We start from the raw sequence: 6,857 nt of genomic DNA on the forward strand, positions 1-6,857 counted from the left end.
ATGAGATCAAATTCCCGCCTCTTAGCAACAGCAGCATTCCACACAGAACGTGTCCCCAAATCCTAAATTTCCTCTAAAACAACTGAGAAATTATGGAACTGCAGATATATTCGATCAATTTCCTTCATCTAACCCAGTTTGGAGAGTTTTTCAAGGATGAAGGTGAAGCAGAGGAAAATTAAGGCCAAACCAAAGGGCTAAGCAGCCAGGTGTGTTCCCAACATGGATCACAGGGAATGTGCGTGACCAGGGCTGTTCCCAAAGTGCCTCCTCCAGTGGGGGATGGAGCTGGAGCAGCGCACGAAGCTCTGCCCGCACTCGGGGCACTCGCAGGGCTTCCCTTACCGGTGCCTCCGTTGGTGTTGGGTCAAGTTAGAGCTGCTGGAGAAGCTCTTCCCACACTGGGGACACTCGTAGGGCCTCTCCCCTGTGTGGATGCGCTGGTGGGTGATGAGGGTGGAGTTGTGCTTGAATCCCTTCCCACAGTCAGGGCACTGGAAGGGCCTCTCCTCTGTGTGAATCCGATAGTGCAGGAGGAGATGGGAGCTGGTCTGAAACTCTTCCCACACTCCCCACACTCATAGGGCCGTTCCCCAGTGTGGATCCTCTGGTGCACAATCAGGTCGCAGTTCCACCTGAAGCTCTTCCCAATCTCCACGCACGTGTGGGGCTTCTCCCCATCATGGAGCTGCTCATGGAGCACCAGCTCTGACCTCTGGCTCCATCTCCGGCCGCCTTCCCGGCCCAGGCTGGCTCTTTCCCCCTCACATCCCCGCCATCTGCGTTTGCAGCCCCTCCTCGTGCGGCAGCTCCGGGGCTTTTCCTCCCCGTTGGCTTCCTGCGCCGTGGAGCCGCTCAAAACGGCCTCTGCCACCAGGTTCTGCCGCAGGCATTTGTCCTCCCTGCCCTCCATGCTCAGCTCCTGCTCTGGGGGAGGAAGGACAAGGACAGGATGGGATTTGCCTCCGTGCCACAGGCAAGGGCAAGGAGATCCCCCCAGGGCTGAGCTGCAGCCGGGGGCCCTGCTGGGCTGGGAGATGGAGCAGCACAGGGGGGAAAGGGGCACTCATTGCCAGCTCGGGGCTGTGCACAAATCACAAACAGGACTGGACTGCTAGGAACGTGTCTTGAGCTGTTTTATTTCCCAGCATCTGTCTCATTACTTGGTTATGACAATGGGAAGATGCCAGTAGCTCACATCACAGGTAGCAGACAAAGAACTTCATGTTAAAACTTACTTTAAAAGGTTTTTGACCAATCACACAAAGCAAAGCCATACTGACAGTAGTTCTATCCAAGCACTATAAGCACATTGACGGTTAAAACAATGCTCCCTTATTTCAAATACAATACCTGCTTGTAAGCCTTAAAACACAATGCACAGAGCTCCATTATTAAGCTTGGAACTTCCTAATATCTTTCTAGATACACTTTTCCGCAGGTTAGGGAGTTATTCTAGATAAGTGTTAATGCACAGACCATTGTTCTATTTCTCCCTACTTTCTACTTCTTATATAACTTTTCTGCTGACCAATCTTATGGTTACTGCAAAGCTCTAAATCAGTTCTACTGTCTCTGAGGCTTGTCTTTTGAAGCTTTTCCAAAACCCTGTGATTTTAAGCATTCAACAGACACTGATTTCCCCCTCACCTGCCTCAGTGACCCAGGGCATCTTCCTCTTCCTCGCAGCCTCCCAAGTGTTGGCAATGGGAAATCCTGGTTTGGGGAAAACAAGGGATGAGCACGTTGAGTTTGATGGTTCCTCTGCCCGAGTCCATCTCTACAAGGCAGAGGCCATCTGGGCTCCAGAAAAACCTCCCAAACACCAAGATTCAGCCCTGAAAAAGCCACCCAGGAGTTCCCTGTCCCTGGTCCCTCCCCTCTGGTGTTCGGGGGTTCCACCCTGTCCCAGCTACTGGGGGTCACGCTTGGACTGGGGATCCCCCTTCTCCTCGGTGCCCGCCCTGCCCAGGCTGCTGGCAGTCCCGGCAATCCCAAAAGCTGCCCCCACTTCGCTCTCCCCATTTCGGGATGCCGGGGCTTTTTGGGCTCCCAGGCTCCCTTCTCCCCTCATTCTCTGCTCTGGGCTGCAGCGGCTCCAAGGAGTCCCCCCTGCCCCTCTCCAGGCTCTTGAGGCTCCCGCCAATGGCGGCGCTCCCCCCTCTCTGGGCTCCCCACTTTGGGCTCCTGGGGCACACAGGGCTCTGCTCCTCCAGGCTGCCTCTGCCGGCAGCCGCCACCGCCACCCCCCGATGTCCCCCCAAGGGGCCTTTTCCACTCAGCCTTGGACTTCTTCATTCTCCAAACATCCCCCCAAAAACCCAACCCAGGGACCCTCTGGATATCTGGGCCGAGCTCCCCCTCCCCGCTCACCGGAGCCATGGGGGGGGCAATGATCCCACAGGTGGGGGCTGCGAATTCAGGCAGGGATCGATGGCCTGGCTCCCTCAGTTCAGCCTTGATCCGCTTTTGTTCCTCCTCTTCCATCCCTCCTCCCCCTGCTCCTCCCCCCAGCCCCACCTCCTTTTCCCCCTTCATCCCTGCCCTTCCCTGCCTCCTCCTCCTCCCCCAGCAGCAGCCACACCCTCGGTGCCCGTTCCCGCAGCCCTCGCAGCCCGCAGGAGGGAGATGGAGCCGGGACGGGTCGGGATGGGCAGCGCGGGGCTCTCGGCTGCTCCCAGCTGCTGCGGGCGGGGGGAACCCAGCCCGGGCCAAAGGAGAGGCAAACTGGGCAAACTGGGGGCTGCACATCCAAACTGGGCCTTGCTGGGGACCCTGCCTGGCCACTGCCAGCCCTTGGGGCTCCTCCCGGCACATCCGCCAGGGGGGAACGCACACAGGGCTGGGGGATCCCAGCAGTGGCAGCACTGCCAGGGACTGGGCTGCACTGGGATCGTACTGGGAGTGACTGGGGCTGTACTGGGCTTGTACTGACATCATACTGGGATCATACTGGGAGTGACTGGGACTGTACTGGGCTTGTACTGACATCATACTGGGATCATACTGCCATGCCAGGGCACACTGTGATTGCACTAATGGAGAGTGGGATCATACTGGGATCATACTGGGATTGTACTGGGAGTGAGTAGGAGCCTGCAGGGGGCAACTGAGACCATGTTAGGGGCAAATGGGATATACTGGGAGTGACTGGGAGTCACTGTGAGCAACTGGGAACATACTAGGACCAACTGAAAGGAACTGGGTGCATACTGGGGGTGATTGGAAACTGCTGGGCTTACACGGGGATGAACTGGGATCATGGCTGGAGGTGACTGGGATCATACTGGCAGTGAGTGCCACTACACTGAGGCTGACTGGGAGTGCTTGGGAGCAAATGGGATCATACTGGAAGGAACTGGAAAGATGCTAGAGATAACTGGGGTACACTGGGATATACTGGGAGCGACTGGAAGGAAAGTGAGGGTGAAAGAGAGCAACTGGAACCATGTAGCGCAAAACTAGTTTATTCTGGCAGAGACTGGGAGCACACTGGGCTCATATCTGGATCATACTGGGAGTGACTGGACTAATACTGGGAGTGACTGAGTGTCACAGTGAGCACACCCTGCACAGCATCCCCCATACTGGGCCTGACTGGGAGCCACTGGGAGCAAATGGCATCATACTGGGACTCACTGAGTTGATTGAGGAAGCAACTGGAACCATGCTGGCGGCAGCTGGGACCATGCTGGGAGAGACTGGAAGTAAGTGGGATTATAATTGTGAAAAGTGCATATTTTGTGATTGGGTTTTCGCAAATATGAAAATGAATATTATACATCTTGTGTTAGAAACTAATGCTGTATTAATTCTCTTAAGAAGTGGGTTAAATACAGTTTTTGGTTATTACAAAATATTAAAATAGAAACTATGCTTGGTAAGAGACTTTCTTTAAAGAAAGGACTTGCAGCGAGATAGCAGCCCCAGGACACCTAAATCATTCAGAGAAAAAGAATTTATTGCCCTCTTATCAGAAGAAATGAACTTCTTCCCGCCTCGAAGGCGCTGTTAGGATTCAGAGGAAGAAGGTGGCACTGACCAGAATCCCATGTTTGAATGGAATTTATGCATCATGTATGAAGTGTATGAATATGCAACAGGCTATTGTTTTTAAGGGTTAATCCTTTGTTAACAGGTGTCCTTTTTAGGGCTTGTGCTGCCCAGAAAAAGGTACCCGGACTCCATAACACTTTGTATTTGTTGTCTCATATTGTCCTAATTCAAATTGTCCAAATTTTTATTACTCTAATAGTATTACTATTATGATAATTATTTTATTACTATTAAACTTTTAAAATTTTAAAAACAAGTGATTGGCGTTTTTCACAATTATGGTAGCAGAGGATGGTTACCAACACCTCACTGCCGGTGCTTCAGGAGAGTCAGAGTGGGGAAGGTGCCCCCTGCCCTCTTCAGCAGCCTCGCTCTGTTTGCCCTGGGGTGACTGACAGACGCAGGTTATGGTGGACAAAAGGAGACAATAAAACAAAGACAAGGGAAAAAGGCTCCCTACAACCATGGCAATTGGCCCCCTAAGAGTAGTAATGTGCACGAAGAACATGGGAAGGAAAAGGGATTGGTAAGTATTTCTCAGGGGGGATGAATGTGAGTGAATGAGAGGCGGGCTGGTTGTGCCAGACCTGCCAAGTGAGTGCTGGAGTCTCCCATGCTGCATTTCTGACTTTCCACGGTAAGTGGCTGTCGCAGACATCTTTCATAAAAAATCCTTTCTTAGGATTTTTCCTTGTGAGAAGCTGCAGTTTCAGCAACCAAAGTAAACAATGGTTATCTGCTGCTGTGGAATGCAACAGGTGGACCCGTGATTGGTCTCCTGTGGGTGTTTGGATTTCTTGACCACTCATGGCAGAGCTGGCTCTTGCTCTCTGTCTGAGACACAGATCTTTGTTATTCATTCTTTTCTATTCTTAGCTTAGCTAGCTTCTCAAGAAACCTTTTCCTTTCTATTGCTTTTTAGTATAGTCTAATGTAACATATATCATAAAATAATAAATCAAGCCTTCTGATCATGGAGTCAACATTCTCGTCTCTTCTTCATCCTGAAAACCCTTGTGACCACAGTCACAAGTGGCCAGTAAAGAGACAAAGTGAATGTTAAAAGGAGTGAGAGAATCCCCCGGGGTAACTGGGACTGGGTCTCAGAGAGGGGCTGGACCCCTCGGAGGAAGGGAGCAGAGGAGTTTCCTAGCCCAATCCACTAGCAAATGGGACAAAAGGGGCTCCTAAAAACCTGCTGGGTTGAGGGATTAATATTCCAAGAGCATTCAGGGTAAAGCAAAATTCTGCTGGATTGAGAATATGCTCAAGAGCATTTGGGATTGGACAACACAGGTGGATTGAGAAATAAAAAAATGCCCAAGTGTTGGGGAAGATGAAACAGGAAAGCCTTATAAATATGATTGTCTGGCAAAAGATTTTGACAATATAGAAACTATAAGCAAGATTGAAATCAAAGCAAGCTTTGAGATACCTCAGTTACTGAACAACTGGAAAACAGTGGTGTGGCTGGCTGAAGGTAATCCCCTTTTGATGGAACAATTCCCACTGCTTGCAGACAGATCCAAGGGTCAGAGCAGATCCTGTCAGCTTGGCAGAAGGGGTCCAAAGAGGAGTTTTTACGGTTTAAAATGTAACACAGTGTGGTAATGTAATGATTCTTATAGGCTGTATGTAAATGCTATAGGACGTGCATCTTGTACTAGATTGGCTGTTGAGAAATAGAATATTCAACACAGAAGATTTATTGAATTGTAATGGGAACCTCACTCTCTTACACTTTTACCCTCTTACTCTCTCACCCTCTCATCCTCTCTACCCCTCTCTTCTCTCGGGCCTGCTCCAGCTGTGCCTGGCAGCTCCAAGCAGGGCCCTGCACCCGGGCCCTTTGCAATAAACCGCAAGTTCCAGGGCCTGGCTGCAGAGATCTCTCGTCTCCGTCCATCCCGACCGTCCTACCCCCCGATGCTCCGACACCCAAGAGCACCTGGGGTTGGCCAACACAGCTGGGTTGAGGAAAATCCAATAGCACCAGGACTGGCCAGAAATACCTAAAATTGTAATAGGTGATGTGAAAGCAAAAGGTACATTATTGTTGTTGTGTGTGTGAGAGTGAGTCACACACAAAATCAGCCTCAGCTTCCCGGGCAGGTGGGAAGGGGGGGCTGTGGAAAGAGGTGTGTGTGACCCACAAATAAGCCATTGTCCCTTGGGTGGGTGGGGGCTGCGACAGAGCATGTGTGTGACTGCAAACGGGCCATTGTCCCCCCGGGCCTGTGAGGGGGCCGTAGCTGAAGAGTGTGAGTGACACAAATCAGCCTCACAGGTGAACGGGCACCGGAGGCAGCAGAGTCAGGGCCCTCCCAGGAGGCCGGGAGATACTGAGACCCAGAGGCCAACGCCAAGGGGAGGGGGCCACAGGGAGCCGCGATTCTCTGTCAACAGGGATCCACTTTGTGTCCTGAGCGTGTGAAAGAATGTGTGGAAGTGAATGAGAAATAGAAGCGAGTGAATGTAGACAAATCAAAGTATATGTAATGTAGATTGTGTATTTTAAGCTTCACTATATCTCCTTGGAGAGAGGTGGATTGCACTGAAAGAAGTGTGAGAAAAAGGTTTTTTATTTTTAAGTGTGTAGTTGAAAGAAAAGTGGTATTTAGGTTGTTAGTGAAAGTGAAAAACAGAGGCAGATGATGAATAGATAAGATCTTGAAAAATGAGACAGAAAACCAGTAAGTTGGATTACAGGGAGAAAAAAAGAAAAAAAAATAGCCCTTTGGGAGTTATGTTAGGTAACAGAGATACAACTCCTTGCAAAAGGAGAAAGTACAGGGTATGTA

The 6,857-nt window shown here is 50.8% G+C and overlaps 1 long non-coding RNA gene across 1 annotated transcript; it reads right to left on the reverse strand.

The window, feature by feature from the left end:
• Nucleotides 1–223: 223 nt before the first annotated feature.
• Nucleotides 224–2,472, reverse strand: LOC139585551 (uncharacterized). The gene is made up of 3 exons (XR_011677116.1): nucleotides 2,374–2,472; nucleotides 1,651–1,716; nucleotides 224–927 (listed from the first exon to the last, which is right to left on the reverse strand). It is a non-coding gene; the product is annotated as an uncharacterized lncRNA (long non-coding RNA).
• Nucleotides 2,473–6,857: the final 4,385 nt, after the last annotated feature.

Source organism: Agelaius tricolor, unplaced genomic scaffold, assembly GCF_023055355.1.
Source record: "Agelaius tricolor isolate 1412-34295 unplaced genomic scaffold, bAgeTri1.0.p SCAF_84, whole genome shotgun sequence".
Lineage (NCBI taxonomy): Eukaryota > Metazoa > Chordata > Aves > Passeriformes > Icteridae > Agelaius > Agelaius tricolor.